The 18,753-nt window shown below is 38.3% G+C and overlaps 1 protein-coding gene across 7 annotated transcripts in view; it reads left to right on the top strand.

Annotated features, from left to right (window-relative positions):
* The window catches only part of CPAP (centrosome assembly and centriole elongation protein), a 90,668-nt gene that overhangs the window by 51,599 nt on the left and 20,316 nt on the right, over positions 1-18,753 (top strand). The gene's annotated exons all lie outside the window — the stretch shown is intronic.

Here is an 18,753-nt window from a genome sequence, read left to right as displayed (position 1 = left end):
CTTCCACTTCATTCTGTTTTTTGTTATGTTTTTGTCTATTCAGGGCCCCTTTCCCTTCCAAATAACATTTGATAACTAGTGTACGAGTTTGAAGATATTATGTACCCCAGAATAACCATGTCCTATAATTCTCATTCAGTATTGCTGAGTGGGATCTTTCTGATTGTTTTCATGGAGATGTGACCTACATAATTGTGGGTGACAACTTTTGATTAGATGGTTTCCATGGAGATGTGTCTCCACCCATTCAAGTTGGGCTTACTGGAATCCTTTAAGAGGGAACCATTTTGGAAAAAGCTTTAGAGCCAGCAGAGTCCACACAGCCAGATAATGTCAGAGATGAAGAAAGAAAATGCTCCTGGGAAAGTCTTATGAAATGAGGTCAGAAAGCTAGCAGATGTTGCCATGTGCCTTTCCAGCTGAGAGAGAAAGCCTGAACATCATCGGCCTTCTTGCACCAAGGTATTGTTCCCTGGATGCCTTAATTTGGACATTTTCATGGTCTTTCTTGAGTGATGATAACCTCTTGTTGGTGCCTTAATTTGTATTTTCATTTCCTTAGAACTGTAAATTTGTAATTTATTAAATTCCCCTTTTTAAAGGCTCTTCCAGTTCTGGTATATCACATTCAGGCAGCTAGCAAACTAACACAGATTTTGCTACCAGAGAAGTGGGGTGCCACTGTGGTTTCCAAATACCAAACATGTTGGAATATCTTTTTAAATGGATAAGAGGAAGGTTCTGGAGGAGTTGTGAGGAGCTTGATAGAGAAAGCCTAGAATGCTTTGAAGAGACTGTTGGTAGAAATGTGGGCTCTAAAGATACCTCTGAGAAGGCCTTAGAATGATGCAGTTTGCATGTATTGCAAACCGGAAGGAAGGCAATCCTTGTCTTACAGTGGCAAAGAATCTGGCAAAATTGACCACTGGTTTTAGATGGAAGGCGGATTTTAAAAGCCACAAACTTGGATATTTAGCAAAAGAAATTTCCAAATTAAATGTGGAAAATGCAGCCTGAATTTTCCTTGCAGCTTATAACAAGATGCAGCAGGAAAGCGTTAAATTGAAAATTGAACTCTTGGGTACAAAGAAACCAGAAATTGATGGGATGGAAAATTCTGGGCTTCCTAAAGGAGACCCCAGAGAATAGTGCCCCACATGGGGATTTAACCAAACATCGAACCAGTCACCCATTTCAGAAAAGCCAGAATTGGAGATGGAGTTATCTAGGAAAGATTTGTGGAAACTCCTTTTGTCTGATGGACATGATCCCAGCATACTGCATAGAAAACCAACAAGAGTGTTGCGGGATCTATATAAATGGAACCACTGCCAGTCTGGACTAAAAGGGACAGAAAATGGAGAAATTGAAGGAAAAATTGCTTCAAAGGCAGAACCATGGAAGCTAAGGTCTGAAGTAAAGAAACCTCGGGCAAGGAGAGAGGACTTTGGACAGAGTCAGACTGCTGCATAGGCCCTTGGAAAGGGGGGACTGCCATTTTCTAAAGCTCTGAGGATAAATGACTCTCACACTTTGAAATCTAATGGCCTTTACCCTGCAGGTTTCCAGAACTGTTTGGGGTCTAGTGACCCCTTTGTTCCTTCCAATTTCTCCCTATGGAAGTGGGAATATGTATCCTACAACTGTTCTTCCTTTGTATATTGGCAGCAGATAACTTGTTATGAGTTTTATAGGTCCAGAGTCAGAGGAGAGTTTTGCCTTAGGACAGACTATGCCTATAGTGGACTTTGATGAGATTTTGTACAGTTTCTGTGTATTGTATTGGTATTTTTACTACAATGACTTAAGACTTTCTGATATTGTTATGAAATGAATATATTTTGCATTTGGAATGAACATGTCTTTTGGGGGTCCAAAGGGTGGAATATGCTGGTTTGAAACTATTATGTACGCCAGGAAAGCCATGTCCTTTAATCCTCATTCAGTATTGATGGGTGGGACCTTTCTGATTGTTCTTATGGAGATGTGACCCACCTAACTGTGGGTGGCAACTTTTGATTAGATAGTTTCCATGGAGATGTATCTCTCCCCATTCAAGGTAGGGTTGCTGTTGTAATTTGCTAGCTGCCAGAATGCAATATACCAGAAATGGAATGGCTTTTAAAGGGGAATTTAATAAGTTGCTAGTTTACAGTTCTAAGGCTGAGAAGATGTTCCAATTAAAACAAGTCTATAGAAATGTCCAATCTAAGGCATCCAGGGAAAGATACCTTGATTCAAGAAGGCCGATAAAGTTCAGAGTTTCTCTCCCATCTGGAAAGACACTTGGTGAACACGGCATCATCTGCTAGCTTTCTCTCCTGGCTTCCTGTTTCATGAGGCTTTCTGGGAGGCATTTTCCTTTTTCATTTCCAAAGCACTGGCTGATGGATTCTCTGCTTCATGGTGCTGCAGCATTCTGTGCTCTCTCTGAATCTACAGCTTTCTCTAAAATGTTTCCTCTTTTATAGGACTCCAGGAAACTAATCAAGACCCACCCAAGTGGGTGGAGACATGCCTCAACCTAATCCAGCTTAACAACCACTCTTGATTAAATCACACCCTAGGGGGGTGATCTAATTACAGTTTCAGACATATAATACTGAATAGGGATTAGAAGAAATGGCTGCCGTTATAAAATGGGATTAGGATTAAAACATGGCTTTTCTAGGGTACATACATCCTTTCAAACCAGCACAGTTGCTTACTGGGGGCCTTTAAGAGGGAATCATTTTGGAAAAAGCTTTAGCTCCACCAGAGCCAACAGAGCCCACACAGCCAGAGAACGTCGGGGATGAAGAAAGAAAATGCCCCTGGCGAAGTCTTATGAAATGAAGTGAGAAAGCTAGCAGATGTTGCCATGTGCCTTTCCAGCAGAGAGAGAAACCCTGAACATTATCGGCCTTCTTGCACCAAGGTATCTTTCCCTGGATGCCTTAATTTGCACATTTTCACTTCCTTAGAACTGTATACTTGTAATTTACTAAATTTCCCTTTTTAAAAGCTATTCTAGTTCTGGTATATTGCAGTCCAGCAGCTAGCAAACTACACAACTAGCTTTTCCAAGTCTTTAATGTAGGTTGTTGGAATTATATTGAATCTGTAGATCAATTTGGGTAGAACTGACATTTTAATAATATTTAGCCTTTTATCTGTGAACACGGAATATCTTTCCAATTATTTAGATCTTCTTTGATTTCTTTTAGTAGTGTTTTGTAGCTTTCTTTTGTACAGGTCCTTTTATCCCTGTAGAAACTGTTTCAGTTTGCTAATGCTGCTAGAATGCAATATACCAGAATAAATTGGCTTTTACAAAGGGGATTCATTAGTTTGCAAATTTACAGTTCTAAGGCTGTAATTAAGGCATCCTGAGAAAGATACCTTGACTTTGAGTAAAGGCTGGTGTGTCTGGGGTTTCTTTGACACATGGGAAGGCACATGATGATATCTGGTGTTTTTATCTCCTGGTTTCTGGGTTCATACAGCTTTCTCAGCTCCTTCTGCATCTCCGGACCTCAGCTCTCAGCATTAGCTCTCCTGGAATCTGTGTCCTGGTTTCATCTGTCTGCTCACTCTGTCACCCTGAGTTCTTTTTAATGTTTTCTTTTTATTCTCTTCATACAGAGCTCCAGTAAAAGGATTAAGACCTGCCTTGAATGGGCAGGGTCATATCTCCATGGAAATAACCTAGTCCAAAGGTCCCTCCAACAATAGGTCTGTACCCATAAGACTGGATTAGAAGCACATGGCTTTTCTGGGGCACATAACAGTTTCAAACCAGCACAGAAACATTACTGATTTTTGCACATTAATCTTGTATCCTACCACTTTGCTGAATTTGTTTATTAGGTCACATAGCTTTGTCAGACAGATTTCTTGGAATTTTCCAAGTATAAGATCATGTCATCTGCAAATAATGAGTGTTTATTACCTCCTTTCCTATGTGAATGCCTTTTATTTCTTTTTCTTAACCTGACTGCTCTAGCTAGAACTTCTAGCACAATGCTGAATAATAGTGGTTATGGTAGGCATCCTTGTCTTGGTCCCAGTCTTGGAGGAAGTCTCTCTCCGTTGAGTATGATGCTGGCTGTGGGTTTTTCATATATGGCCTTTATCATATTGAGGGAGTTTACTTAGATTCCTACCTTTTTGAAGTGTTATAGTCAGAAAAGGATGAATTTTGTTGAATAAGCTTTGTCAGTGTTAGTCAGCATGATGATACGGTTTTTTCCTTTCAGCTGTCAATATATTGTATTACATTGATTTTCCTGTGGTGAACCACACTTGCATGCCCAGAATAAACCTCACTTAGTTGCTGTGTATAATTCTTTTAGTGTGTCATTAGATTTGATTTGCTAGTGTTTTGTTGAGAATTTTTGCATCTATAATAAGCATGTATTTTTCCTTTCTTGTACTATCTTTATCTGGTTTTGGTATTACAGTGATATTACCGTCTTAAAATGAGTTAGGTATTATTCCTTTTTCCTCAGTTTCTTTCAAGAGTTTGAACAGGAATGATGTTTATTGTTTTTGGAATGTTTAGCAAAATTCCCCTGTGAAACCAACTGGCCCTAGGCTTTTCTTTGTAGGAAGATTTTTGGTGACTGATTGAAACTCTTTACTTGTAATTAGTTTGTTGAGGTCTTCTATTTCTTCTTGAGTCAGTGTAGGTTGTTTATATGTTTCTAGGAATTTGTCCATTTCATCATCTAAGTTGTCTACATATAGTTGTTCATAGTATTCTACTATGTTTTTTTTATTTCTTCAGTGTCCATATTATGGACCCTCCCCTCTCATTTCTGATTTTATTTGTATCTTCTTTTTAGCTTTGTCAGCCTAGCTAAGGGTCCATTGATTTTGATTTTTCTCAAGGAGTCAACTTTTTGTTTTATGGATTCTATTGTTTTTTGTTGTTGTTTCCAGTTCACTTATATCTGCTTTAATCATGGTTATTTCCCTTCTTCTGTTTGCTTTGTGATTATTTTGCTGTTCTTTCTCTAGTTCCTCCAGGTGAGCAGTTATGTCCTTGATTTTTGCTCTTCTTTTTTAAGATAGGCATTTAGGGCAATAAATTCCGCCCCCAGCACTGCCTTTGCCACATCTGATATGTTGTGTTCTCATTTTCATTCATCTCCAGATAATTACCTATATCTCATGCAAATTTTTTTTTAACCACTACTTGTTTAAGAGTATATTATTTAATCTCCATATAGTTGTGAAAGTTCTGGTTCTTGGGTGGTTATTGATTTCTAGTTTCCTTCCATTATGGTCAGAGAAAATGCCATGAATAATTTCAATCTTGTAAAATTTATTAAGACCTGTTTTGTGTCCCAGCATATGATCCTCCCATCAGCACTAGAGAAGAATGTATATCCTGGTGTTTTGGGGTATAACAATATAGATTGATGGATGGATGGATAGATAGATATATCTGTTAGGTCTAATTCATTTATCCCAGTTTTTAGGTTCTGTTTCCTTACTGATTCTCTATCAGGTTGTTCTGTCTATAGAAGAGAGTCATGTATTGAGGTCTTCCACTATTTTTGTTAAAATGTCATCACTCCTTCAGTTTGACAATGTTTGCCTCATGTACTTTGGAGCTCCTTGATTGGTAGTGTAAACATTTAAGATTATTTCTTCTTGAATTGTCCCTTTTATTAATATGTAGTGCCTTTCCTGTCTCTTATGACATCTTTACATTTAAAGTCTATTTTGTCTGGTATTAATATAGCTACTCCTGCTTTCTTTTTGGTTATAATTGCTTTTTCCATCCTTTCACTTTGAATCTGTTTGTGTCTTTGGGTCTAAGATGAGTTTCTTGTAAATAGCATATAGTCGGGTTTTTGTTTTTAATCCATTCTCCTAATCTTTATCTTTTAATTGTTGAGTTTAGTCTGTTAACAGAGCTATTACTTTAAAGGCATTTCTTGAATCTACTCTTATCCTTTAATTTTTGACAAATCTATATAGTTTCCCCCCTCTCTCTTTTTAGCTTTATTTTACCCTTACAGGTACTCTTCAATTCTGTGCCCTCCTCCAAACCTCTCTTTCCTTGTCTTTTATTTTAGTATTTATTTTATTTTATTTTAGTCTTTAGTATTTCTTTTTTTTTTATTAATTAAAAAAAGAATTAACAAAACAATTAGAAATCATTCCAATCTACATGTACAATCAGTAATTCTTAATAACATCACATAGTTGCATATTCATCATTTCTTAGTACATTTGCATCGATTTAGAAAAAGAAATAAAAAGACAACAGAATAAGAATTAAAACAATAATAGAAAGAAAAAAAACAAAAAAAACAAAAACAAAAAACCTATACCTCACATGCAGCTTCATTCAGTGTTTTAACATAATTGCATTACAATTGGGTAGTATTGTGCTGTCCATTTCTGAGTTTTTATATCCAGTCCCGTTGTACAGTCTGTATCCCTTCATCTCCAATTATCCCTTCTCTTTTTTTTTAATTAACGGAAAAAAGAAATTAACCCAACATTTAGAGATCATACCATTCTACACATGCAATCATTAATTCTTAACATCATCACATAGATGCATGATCATCATTTCTTAGTACATTTGCATTGGTTTAGAAGAACTAGCAACATAACCGAAAAAGATATAGAATGTTAATATAGAGAAAAAAATAAAAGTAATAATAGTAAAATCAAAACAAAACAAAACAAAACAAAACAAAAACCTATAGCTCAGATGCAGCTTCATTCAGTGTTTTAACATGATTACTTTACAATTAGGTATTATTGTGCTGTCCATTTTGAGTTTTTGTATCTAGTCCTGTTGCACAGTCTGTATCCCTTCAGCTTCAATTACCCATTGTCTTACCCTGTTTCTAATTCCTGCTGAACTCTGTTACCAATGACATATTTCAAGTTTATTCTCGAATGTCCGTTCACATCAGTGGGACCATACAGTATTTGTCCTTTAGTTTTTGGCTGGATTCACTCAGCATAATATTCTCTAGGTCCATCCATGTTATTACATGGTTCATAAGTTTATCTTGTCTTAAAGCTGCATAATATTCCATCGTATGTATATACCACAGTTTGTTTAGCCACTCTTCTGTTGATGGAGATTTTGGCTGTTTCCATCTCTTTGCAATTGTAAATAATGCTGCTATAAACATTGGTGTGCAAATGTCCGTTTGTGTCTTTGCCCTTAAGTCCTTTGAGTAGATACCTAGCAATGGTATTGCTGGGTCGTATGGCAATTCTATATTCAGCTTTTTGAGGAACCGCCAAACTGCCTTCCACAGTGGTTGCACCCTTTGACATTCCCACCAACAGTGGATAAGTGTGCCTCTTTCTCCGCATCCTCTCCAGCACTTGTCATTTTCTGTTTTGTTGATAATGGCCATTCTGGTGGGTGTGAGATGATATCTCATTGTGGTTTTGATTTGCATTTCTCTAATGGCCAGGGACATTGAGCATCTCTTCATGTGCCTCTTGGCCATCCGTATTTCCTCTTCTGAGAGGTGTCTGTTCAAGTCTTTTTCCCATTTTGTAATTGGGTTGGCTGTCTTTTTGTTGTTGAGATGAACAATCTCTTTATAAATTCTGGATACTAGACCTTTATCTGATATATCATTTCCAAATATTTTTGTCTCCCATTGTGAAGGCTGTCTTTCTACTTTCTTGATGAAGTTCTTTGATGCACAAAAGTGTTTCATTTTGAGGAGTTCCCATTTATTTATTTCCTTCTTCAGTGCTCTTGCTTTAGGTTTAAGGTCCATAAAACCACCTCCAGTTGTAAGATCCATAAGATATCTCCCAACATTTTCCTCTAACTGTTTTATGGTCTTAGACCTAATGTTTAGATCTTTGATCCATTTTGAGTTAACTTTTGTATAGGGTGTGAGACATGGGTCTTCTTTCATTCTTTTGCATATGGATATCCAGTTCTCTAGGCACCATTTATTGAAGAGACTGCTCTGTCCCAGGTGAGTTGGCTTGACTGCCTTATCAAAGATCAAATGTCCATAGATGAGAGGGTGTATATCTGAGCACTCTATTCAATTCCATTGGTCGATATATCTATCTTTATGCCAATACCATGCTGTTTTGACCACTGTGGCTTCATAATATGCCTTAAAGTCAGGCAGCGCGAGACCTCCAGCTTCGTTGTTTTTCCTCAAGATGTTTTTAGCAATTCGGGGCACCCTGCCCTTCCAGATAAATTTGCTTATTGGTTTTTCTATTTCTGAAAAATAAGTTGTTGGGATTTTGATTGGTATTGCATTGAATCTGTAAATCAATTTAGGTAGGATTGACATCTTAACTATATTTAGTCTTCCAATCCATGAACACGGTATGCCCTTCCATCTATTTAGGTCTTCTGTGATTTCTTTTAGCAGTTTTTTGTAGTTTTCTTTATATAGGTTTTTTGTCTCTTTAGTTAAATTTATTCCTAGGTATTTTATTCTTTTAGTTGCAATTGTAAATGGGATTCGTTTCTTGATTTCCCCCTCAGCTTGTTCATTACTAGTGTATAGAAATGCTACAGATTTTTGAATGTTGATCTTGTAACCTGCTACTTTGCTGTACTCATTTATTAGCTCTAGTAGTTTTGTTGTGGATTTTTCCGGGTTTTCGACGTATAGTATCATATCGTCTGCAAACAGTGATAGTTTTACTTCTTCCTTTCCAATTTTGATGCCTTGTATTTCTTTTTCTTGTCTAATTGCTCTGGCTAGAACCTCCAACACAATGTTGAATAATAGTGGTGATAGTGGACATCCTTGTCTTGTTCCTGATCTTAGGGGGAAAGTTTTCAATTTTTCCCCATTGAGGATGATATTAGCTGTGGGTTTTTCATATATTCCCTCTATCATTTTAAGGAAGTTCCCTTGTATTCCTATCTTTTGAAGTGTTTTCAACAGGAAAGGATGTTGAATCTTGTCGAATGCCTTCTCTGCATCAATTGAGATGATCATGTGATTTTTCTGCTTTGATTTGTTGATATGGTGTATTACATTAATTGATTTTCTTATGTTGAACCATCCTTGCATACCTGGGATGAATCCTACTTGGTCATGATGTATAATTCTTTTAATGTGTTGTTGGATACGATTTGCTAGAATTTTATTGAGGATTTTTGCATCTGTATTCATTAGAGAGATTGGTCTGTAGTTTTCTTTTTTTGTAATATCTTTGCCTGGTTTTGGTATGAGGGTGATGTTGGCTTCATAGAATGAATTAGGTAGTTTTCCCTCCACTTCGATTTTTTTGAAGAGTTTGAAGAGAATTGGTACTAATTCTTTCTGGAACGTTTGGTAGAATTCACATGTGAAGCCATCTGGTCCTGGACTTTTCTTTTTAGGAAGCTTTTGAATGACTAATTCAATTTCTTTACTTGTGATTGGTTTGTTGAGGTCATCTATGTCTTCTTGAGTCAAAGTTGGTTGTTCATGTCTTTCCAGGAACCCGTCCATTTCCTCTAAATTGTTGTATTTATTAGCGTAAAGTTGTTCATAGTATCCTGTTATTACCTCCTTTATTTCTGTGAGGTCAGTAGTTATGTCTCCTCTTCCATTTCTGATCTTATTTATTTGCATCCTCTCTCTTCTTCTTTTTGTCAATCTTGCTAAGGGCCCATCAATCTTATTGATTTTCTCATAGAACCAACTTCTGGCCTTATTGATTTTCTCTATTGTTTTCACGTTTTCAGTTTCATTTATTTGTGCTCTAATCTTTGTTATTTCTTTCCTTTTGCTTGCTTTGGGGTTAGCTTGCTGTTCTTTCTCCAGTTCTTCCAAATGGATAGTTAATTCCTGAATTTTTGCCTTTTCTTCTTTTCTGATATAGGCATTTAGAGCAATAAATTTCCCTCTTAGCACTGCCTTTGCTGCATCCCATAAGTTTTGATATGTTGTGTTTTCATTTTCATTTGCCTCGAGGTATTTGCTAATTTCTCTTGCAATTTCTTCTTTGACCCAGTCGTTGTTTAGGAGTGTGTTGTTGAGCCTCCACGTATTTGTGAATTTTCTGGCACTCTGCCTATTATTGATTTCCAACATCATTCCTTTATGGTCCGAGAAAGTGTTGTGTAAGATTTCAATCTTTTTAAATTTGTTAAGACTTGCTTTGTGACCCAGCATATGGTCTATCTTTGAGAATGATCCATGAGCACTTGAGAAAAAGGTGTATCCTGCTGTTGTGGGATGTAATGTCCTATAAATGTCTATTAAGTCTAGTTCATTTATAGTAATATTCAGATTCTCTATTTCTTTGTTGATCCTCTGTCTAGATGTTCTGTCCCTTGATGAGAGTGGTGAGTTGAAGTCTCCAACTATTATGGTATATGAGTCTATTTCCCTTTTCAGTGTTTGCAGTGTATTCCTCACGTATTTTGGGGCATTCTGATTCGGTGCGTAAATATTTATGATTGTTATGTCTTCTTGTTTAATTGTTCCTTTTATTAGTATATAGTGTCCTTCTTTGTCTCTTTTAACTGTTTTACATTTGAAGTCTAATTTGTTGGATATTGGTATAGCTACTCCTGCTCTTTTCTGGTTGTTATTTGCATGAAATATCTTTTCCCAACCTTTCACTTTCAACCTATGTTTATCTTTGGGTCTAAGATGTGTTTCCTGTAGACAGCATATAGAAGGATCCTGTTTTTTAATCCATTCTGCCAATCTATGTCTTTTGATTGGGGAATTCAGTCCATTGACATTTAGTGTTATTACTGTTTGGATAATATTTTCCTCTAACATTTTGCCTTTTGTATTATATATATCATATCTGATTTTCCTTCTTTCTACACTCTTTTCCATATCTCTCTCTTCTGCCTTTTTGTATCTGACTCTAGTGCTCCCTTTAGTATTTCTTGCAGAGCTGGTCTCTTGGTCACAAATTCTTTCAGTGACTTTTTGTCTGAGAATGTTTTAATTTCTCCCTCATTTTTGAAGGATAATTTTGCTCGATATAGGAGTCTTGGTTGGCAGTTTTTCTCTTTTAGTATTTTAAATATATCATCCCACTGTCTTCTAGCTTCCATGGTTTCTGCTGAGAAATCTACACATAGTCTTATTGGGTTTCCCTTGTATGTAATGGATTGTTTTTCTCTTGCTGCTTTCAAGATCTTCTCTTTCTCTTTGACCTCTGACATTCTAACTAGTAAGTGTCTTGGAGAACGCCTATTTGGGTCTAATCTCTTTGGGGTGCGCTGCACTTCTTGGATCTGTAATTTTAGGTCTTTCATAAGAGTTGGGAAATTTTCAGTGATAATTTCTTCCATTAGTTTTTCTCCTCCTTTTCCCTTCTCTTCTCCTTCTGGGACACCCGCAACACGTATATTTGTGCGGTTCATATTGTCCTTGAGTTCCCTGATACCCTGTTCAAATTTTTCCATTCTTTTCCCTATAGTTTCTGTTTCTTTTTGGAATTCAGATGTTCCATCCTCCAAATCACTAATTCTATCTTCTGTCTCTTTAAATCTATCATTGTAGCTATCCATTATTTTTTCTATGTTTGCTACTTTATCCTTCACTTCCATAAGTTCTGCGATTTGTTTTTTCAGTTTTTCTATTTCTTCTTTATGTTCAGCCCATGTCCTCTTCATGTCCTCCCTCAATTTATCAATTTCATTTTTGAAGAGGTTTTCCATTTCTGTTCGTATATTCAGCATTAGTTGTCTCAGCTCTTGTGTCTCATTTGAGCTATTGGTTTGTTCCTTTGACTGAGCCATATTCTCAATCTTTTGAGCGTGGACAGTTATCTTCTGCTGCTGGCATCTGGGCATTTATTCAGATTTCTCTTGGTGTTGGACCCAGCAAGGTTGTAATATTTTTCTGTGAAATCTCTGGGTTCTGTTTTTCTTATCCTGCCCAGTAGATGGCGCTCGTGGCACACGTTTGTCTGCGGGTCCCACCAGTAAAAGGTGCTGTGGGACCTTAAACTTTGGAAAACTCTCGCTGTCCTGGGGGTTCGCTAGCCGAAGCGGCTTGAGCCAGCCCGGGGTCCGAACGCAGGGAGGGTGTCCGAACGCAGGGAGGGTTGCTGGTCGCCGCAGCCAGGGAAAGAGCCCGTCCGAATTTCCTAGTCGGCCCTGGGCAACAAGCGTGGCGGGAGGGCGCCAGCGGCAGCGGCCTGCCCGAGAGAGTGCACGTTCCCCGGGAGTCACGGGGTCACCGTTCTCCGCGGCCTGGGGGTTTCCGATCCAATTCTCTCAGTTGGTCCGGGGGCTGCGCGTGGTGTGGGCACCAGTCGCCTTGGTTTCAGGGGACCACCTCTCCAGTTCTCCCAGACGGCCCGGGAAGGGGGAAGGGAGTAACTCCAGCCGCTTGCCACCCCGCCCGGTAAGGCCCGCGCGCCTCGGCGATCTCACCCGAGCTGCTTCTCTCAGCCAGCCAGCCGTTCCAGGATGGGGTACGCTGTCTTTTTTATCTCTGTTGTGGCTTTGGGCGCTTTCTGTATCGTTTCTACTCCCCTAGTAGGTGTCCTGGAGAAGAAACTAAGATCCGCGCGTCTTACTAAGCCGCATTCTTCCAGGAAGTCCTGGGTGTAAAGTCCATGGGAGGGCCTTCGTCTTTAGTATTTCTTGTTGGGCTGGTCTCCTATAAACAAATTATCTCAACATTTGTTTGCCTGTGAAAATTTTAATCTCTCCCTCACTTCTGAAGGACAGTTTTGCTGGATAAAGAATTCTTGGCTAGAAATTTTTCTGTTTAAAATCTTAAATATATCATATCCCTGCCTTCTTGCCTCCATGGTGCCTGTGAGTAGACTGGACTTAGTGTTCTGTGGCTTCCCTTGGATGTGGTGAATCACTTTTCTCTTGTTGCTTTCAGGCCTTTCTGCTTCTCTTCAGCATTTGACAGTTTGGTTAGGATGTGTCTTGTCTTGGATTGGGTCTATTTAGATTTATTCTATTTGGAGTTCATTGGGCTTGATCTGCATATTTGTGTCTTTTATAAGGAATGGGAAGTTTTCCCCAATTATCTCCTCAAATAACCTTCCTCACCCTTTTCTATTCTCCTTCAGGGATACCGATGATTCTTATATTAGTATGCTTCATGTTGTCCCTAATTTCCCTGTGATCTAATTCAATTTTTTCCAGCTTTTTCACTATTTGTTTTTTGCACATTTGGATTCAGTTGCCCTGTCCTCTAGAGATTGCTTATTGTTTCTTCTGCCTCTTCAAATCTGCTATTGTGTGTTTCTAGTATATCTTTAATTTGACCTATAGTATTTTATTTCCATAAGATATGCTATTTTTTAAATGTATTCATTCAAATTCTTCTTTATGCCCTTCTAGTGTCTTCTTGATATCCTTTTTCTTTAGCCAATTCATTGAACTTATTTAGGAGATTTTTTAGGAATATATTTGATTATTTAAAATCCTGTGTCTCTGCTGTTTTCATTTTGTCATTTGGCTGGGCCATGTTTTCTTGCACCTTTATGGCTTTTGTGATTTTCTGTTGACTTCGAAGTATTTAATTATCTTGATGAGGTTATTTTCCTAACATTTTTAAATTGTGAAATATAACATGTAGAAAAAAAGAAAAAGCAGTATCTTTTAACATGCATTCTAATAAGCAGCTGTAGAACAGATTTCATAGTTTGGAATGGTAAACCATTTCATCTTTTTCCTTCTAGTGGCTCCAAAACACTGGAGACTAAAAGAAATAGCAGCATAGTGATTCAGCAGTCATACTCATTTGTTAAATCCTAACTTTTCTCTTATAACTCCTTTTCGTCCTTTGATCCTTCTCCCACTCTGTAAGGATCTTTGGGCTATGGCCTTCCTAATTTTTTCATGTTGAAAAGGGGTGTGGAGGATGGAATTAGTTGATATTGTTAGAAAGACTAGCCCTTTCAGGTTTCAGGGTTATCTAGTTTAGGAACCTTCTGGAGGTAAAGGGGGTTCAGGAAAGTAAACTTAGTACATGAACGTTTTTTAAAGTGTAAGTTAGAGCCCTAGGTGTTCTTAAGGGTAATAGGCATGATGTTGGTTGGGGTTTGACAAACCATGGCAATTAGCAATATCTAGCTGAAGCTTAAGAGCAGCTTCCAGAATAATCTCTAGGCTCTATGTGAAGTCTCTTAGCCTCTGATATCTTGTTTTGTTACATTTCTTTTCCCCCTTTTGGTCCAGAAGGCATTATCAATCCCATGGTGCCAGGACCAGCCTCATCCCTGGGAGCATGTCCCACATTGTCAAGGAGGCTTTCACTCCTGAATGTCATGTAGAGGGGAGGTTAATAATTTTCCTTGCGGAGTTGGGCTTAGAGAGAGAGGGGCCACATCTGAACAACTAAAGAGGTTTCCTGGAAGAGCATTTAGGGATAATTATAGGTAGTCTTAGCTTCTCTACCATGGAAATAAGTTTCATATTTCCATATTTGATTTTGGGCAAGCTTCCAAATCAAGGGTTTGGTCTACTTTCTTGGGAGTCCCTAATGTTTGAAAGAGCATCAAGGGTTTCCCAGTTGGGAAACTTTAAAACTTTCATATATTTTCTCCAGTTCCTCAAGGAACTCTACCAAGACTTTTCAGGCATACGTAGTCTGAGATGTTTTCTGGTATTATATTGAGCTCTACAAAATTACAAGTCCTCATTCCTCTTCTGGTCTCCATGTGCTTGAGTTGTTTAAATGAGTAATCCAGATAGGTTGATTTAGATCATTACCGAAGATTTAGGTTCTAGACACAATAAACTTTTCTGCCTTTGGTCTCATACAGTGAGTGACCCTCTAGAGTACATACATATACCATCATCTTTTGCCCTGTATTCTTAACTCCCTTAGTCCCAGCCAGATTGATTTTGTTTTTCTCTCTCATTGAAGCCTGATCTCTTTTTTGTTTAACTATTATTGTATGTAGCAATGCTGCCTTTCAGAGCTGCAGAGCTCCAGCTGTATCTTAGGTGTCACAGAAGTTCTCTAAGTTCCAAGGGAATACCAGCTTTTACACATTTAGTGATGTCACAGAATCTAGAAATACACTTTCAGACTAAGTATGGCTGTTTTAAGAGCTTATAGTCTAGGCTTCAATTTTTTTCTTAAAGAGATCGTAGCAGATTTGTTCTTTTGTTTCTGGCTTATTTTGCACAACACATTGTCCCCAAAGTTCATTCAGTTCATTGTGTGCCTCAAGACATCATTGCTTTTCATAGCCACACAGTATTCAATCATGTATATCTCAGTTCACCTTTCAGCTTCTCACTCATTGTACCCTTAGGCCCCCTCAGTCCATTTATTATCATGGATAATGACCAAAATTAACAAACCATGTCTTACAGTGTCCTCACTTGGTTGTACAATCAGCAGCACTTTCAATTTTAGATAGTTTTCATTGGTCCAAAGGGACATCTGGTAAACATCGCTTCACTAAATATCAAACCCAAACCTCCCCTAATTTCTTGTCCCTATAATTGGGAGGGAGTCCCCCAATTATTTACTCCTGATATTTCTTTGGTACTGTTGCTGTCTTCCTGTTAACTGTAGGCCACAGCATACAATATTAGTTTTCTCTCTTTATCCTTTTATTATTGACTCTTTGTACAAGATTACACTTTTGAAGGAGTTCTTGTGAGAACTTATAATTGTAGAATTAATTAGTGAGATATGTGACACTATTATATATACCCTTCCAATCATATTCACCTTCAATATGGCAGTGTTACTTATATCTCTACTAATTAGCTACCATCTCTTCTATCCATTCCCTAACATTTAAGTTTCAATGTCATTGGGTAACCCTTCCCCATCTCTAGCTTCAATTGTTTCCATCTTTTGGCCATTGTGAATAATGCTGTTATGAACATTGGTGTGAAAATGTCTGTTTACATCATTGCTTTCAGCTTTTCTGGGTATATACCAAGTATTGATATTGCTGGGTCGTCGGGCAAATTGATATTTAGTTTTCTGGGGAACTGCCAGACTGTCTTCCACAGTGGCTGTATCATTATACATTTCCACCAGGAATGAGTAAGTGTTCCAGTTTCTCCATATCCTCTCTAGCATTTGTAGTTTCTTATTTAATAGCAGCCATTCTTATAGGTGTGAGGTGGTATCTCATTGTAGCCTTGATTTGCATTTCCCTTATAGCTAATGAAGATGAAGTCTCTTCATGTGCTTTTTAGTCATTTGTATTTGCTCTTTGGAAAAATGTCTGGTCATATTCTTTACCCATTTTATAACTGGGTTGGTTGTTCTGTTGTGGGGCGCACCAGAAGAGAGACCACACAAGTCAAAGCAATTTGCAAGCCAATTAGGAGTCTTTATTAGCCGCCGGCGACTGCCTCAGAAACTCAAGAAAGAGGAATCAGAGAGCAGTCCCGAGGAGTTCTCAAGGGGGTCTTATAAAGGTAAAAACCACAAGCGTATCCACAGAAGCAGGAAAAAGGACATTATCTTTTTGAGCCACATCTTGGTTTGCAGCTGTAAGCAAGCAATTTTATCTACAGAAGCAGAGAAATGCCATTTGCTCTTGCACAATACATCCCATTCTTTTTGTTTCTTAACAATGATTATTGTTCTTTTTAACTCTTGGGAACTTTCTGCCCTGGATCTTGTGACTCCGGATACCTTCTTCTTGCTAGGGCCTGATTTATTGCCTGATTTATTGCTCCTGACCCCCCACAGTTCTTTTGATGTCGAGTTGTATGTACAATTTCTTCATGTACACAGGATATCAAACCTTGATCAATAAATAGTTTCCAAATATTTTCTCCCTTTGAGTTGGCTGCTGCTTCATCTTTTTGACAAAGTCCTTTGAGTCACAGAAGCTTTTGATTTTAAGGAGTTCCCTATTTATTGCTTTGTTTCTTTTGATGCTTATGCTTTGGGTGTAAAGTTTAAGTCCTTGATGTCCCTAATTAAGCTTATTCTTAGATACTTGGTTGCTATTTTGAATGGAACTTTTTCCTTAATTGTCTCCTCAATTAGTTGATTACCTGCGTATAGAAACATTACTGATTTTTGTATATTAATCTTATATCCTGCAAATTTGCTGAATTTGTTTATTTGCTCAAGTATCTTTATTGTAGATTTCTCAGGGCTTTTCCTGTAATAGGATCAAGTCGTCTGCAAATAATGAATGTTTTACTTCTTCCTATTTGGATGCCTTTTATCTCTTTTTCCTGCCTAATCACTCTAGCTAGGACTTCTAGTACAGTGTTGAATAATAGTGGTGACAATGGGCATCCTTGTCTTGTTCCTGATCTTGGGGGAATGCTTTCAGTCTCTCACCGTTAAGTATGATGCTTCATATGGGTTTTTCATGTATGTCCTTTATGATATTGAGGAAGTTTTCTTTAATTCCTAACTTTTGAAGTGCTTTTATTAGTAAAGGATGCTGAGTTTTGTCAAATGCTTTTTCAGCATCAGTTGATAAGATTTTTCCCTTTCGATTTATTAATGTGCTGTATCACATTAATTATTATTTTCTTGTGTTTACCCACCATCGCATTCCTGGTGTAACTACTTTTGGTTGTGATATATAATTCTTTTAATGGGTTATTGAATTCGATTTGCTAGTATTTTGTTGAGAATTTTTGCATCTATGTTCACTAGAATGATTGGCTTGTAGTTTTCCTTTCTTGTAACATTTTTATCTGGTTTTGGTATTAGAGTGATGTTAGCTTCATAAAATGAGTTAGGTAGCATTCCTTCTTCCTCAGTTTTTTGGAAGAGTTTGGGCAGGATTTGATAAGGTTATTTTGAAAGTTGATTTCCCTCACTTGTGTAAGATTTTATAGTTTCTAGGGTTTGCGTTGAAGGTCTCCTTTTCACTTGGTTTGTCAGTAATTCCCCACCAAACCAAGGCTAGGACCTCATACGGCAGCTGCAACTCTAATTGAAGATATGTCAAAAGGTAAGCAGAAAGGCAGTTTGCCAGACTGCACTTTCTGTGTTTTCCCAGCAGATGGCATTCTTGGACCACCTCTGCCCCTCAGGCCTCACTTTCCTTGATTAAGTCAACCAGCTGGGCCAGGACACAGCCAGGTGAAAATGCAATCAAGGTCTCCGAGAATGTTGAAATCTACAACTTGGGGCTTGGGCATGGGTGGAGAATCCACTTGTGGGTACAGTGGGGCTGTGTGTGACTAAGTATTTCAATTACCCCTGCCCACAGCCAGCCGAGTGCCAGGCAGAGTTACCTGACACCCCACCACCTCCACTTCTCTGCTTGTGCATGCTATGAGCATTCCAGACCTTTGTGGAGAAAGGATAGAAACAGTGGGACTCGGGAGTCTCTTTCACTGACCATTGTCAGCTCATCTCAGCTCTGTGGCCCTGTCTCTCAGGGGTGGGGGTAGGTACCATGCACCAGCAGCAAGGTCTCAGTGAGTAGGTATACAGCACTGCTGGCTTCCAGCTTCCCCAAAGGAGCTCCCCACTGTGGAACTGAGGGGAAGATCTCAAGCTGATATGGAGGTGGCAGTGGGAAAGCATTTTGGTCTTTTGGCATTGTTTCGTCCTGCCGCAGGTGCTGTCACTACTGTGTAAAGTTACCCTGTGTTCTCAATCGTAATTTCTCCACCTTTTCAGCCAGGCTCTCCCTATGTAGAAGTCCCTCTTTTGTACCTTGGAACTGCTACGTTGGCCATTTTTCTGTCACTTCTCTAGTTGTTTCTTGGAGCAGGGGTGGATTCACTCTATCCTATTTTTCCATCTTCCTGGCCCAATATACTTTTTAACATCTAAGTCAGACCCTGACACTTACTTGAACCCTATAGTGGTTGAACTTGAATTTAGAAAAGAAACTCCTTATCTTGGCCTCCAG

Source organism: Tamandua tetradactyla, chromosome 4, assembly GCF_023851605.1.
Source record: "Tamandua tetradactyla isolate mTamTet1 chromosome 4, mTamTet1.pri, whole genome shotgun sequence".
Classification (NCBI taxonomy): Eukaryota; Metazoa; Chordata; class Mammalia; order Pilosa; family Myrmecophagidae; genus Tamandua; species Tamandua tetradactyla.
The sequence above is the reverse complement of the archived record's forward strand: the minus strand, read 5'-3'. Positions and strand labels throughout refer to the sequence as shown.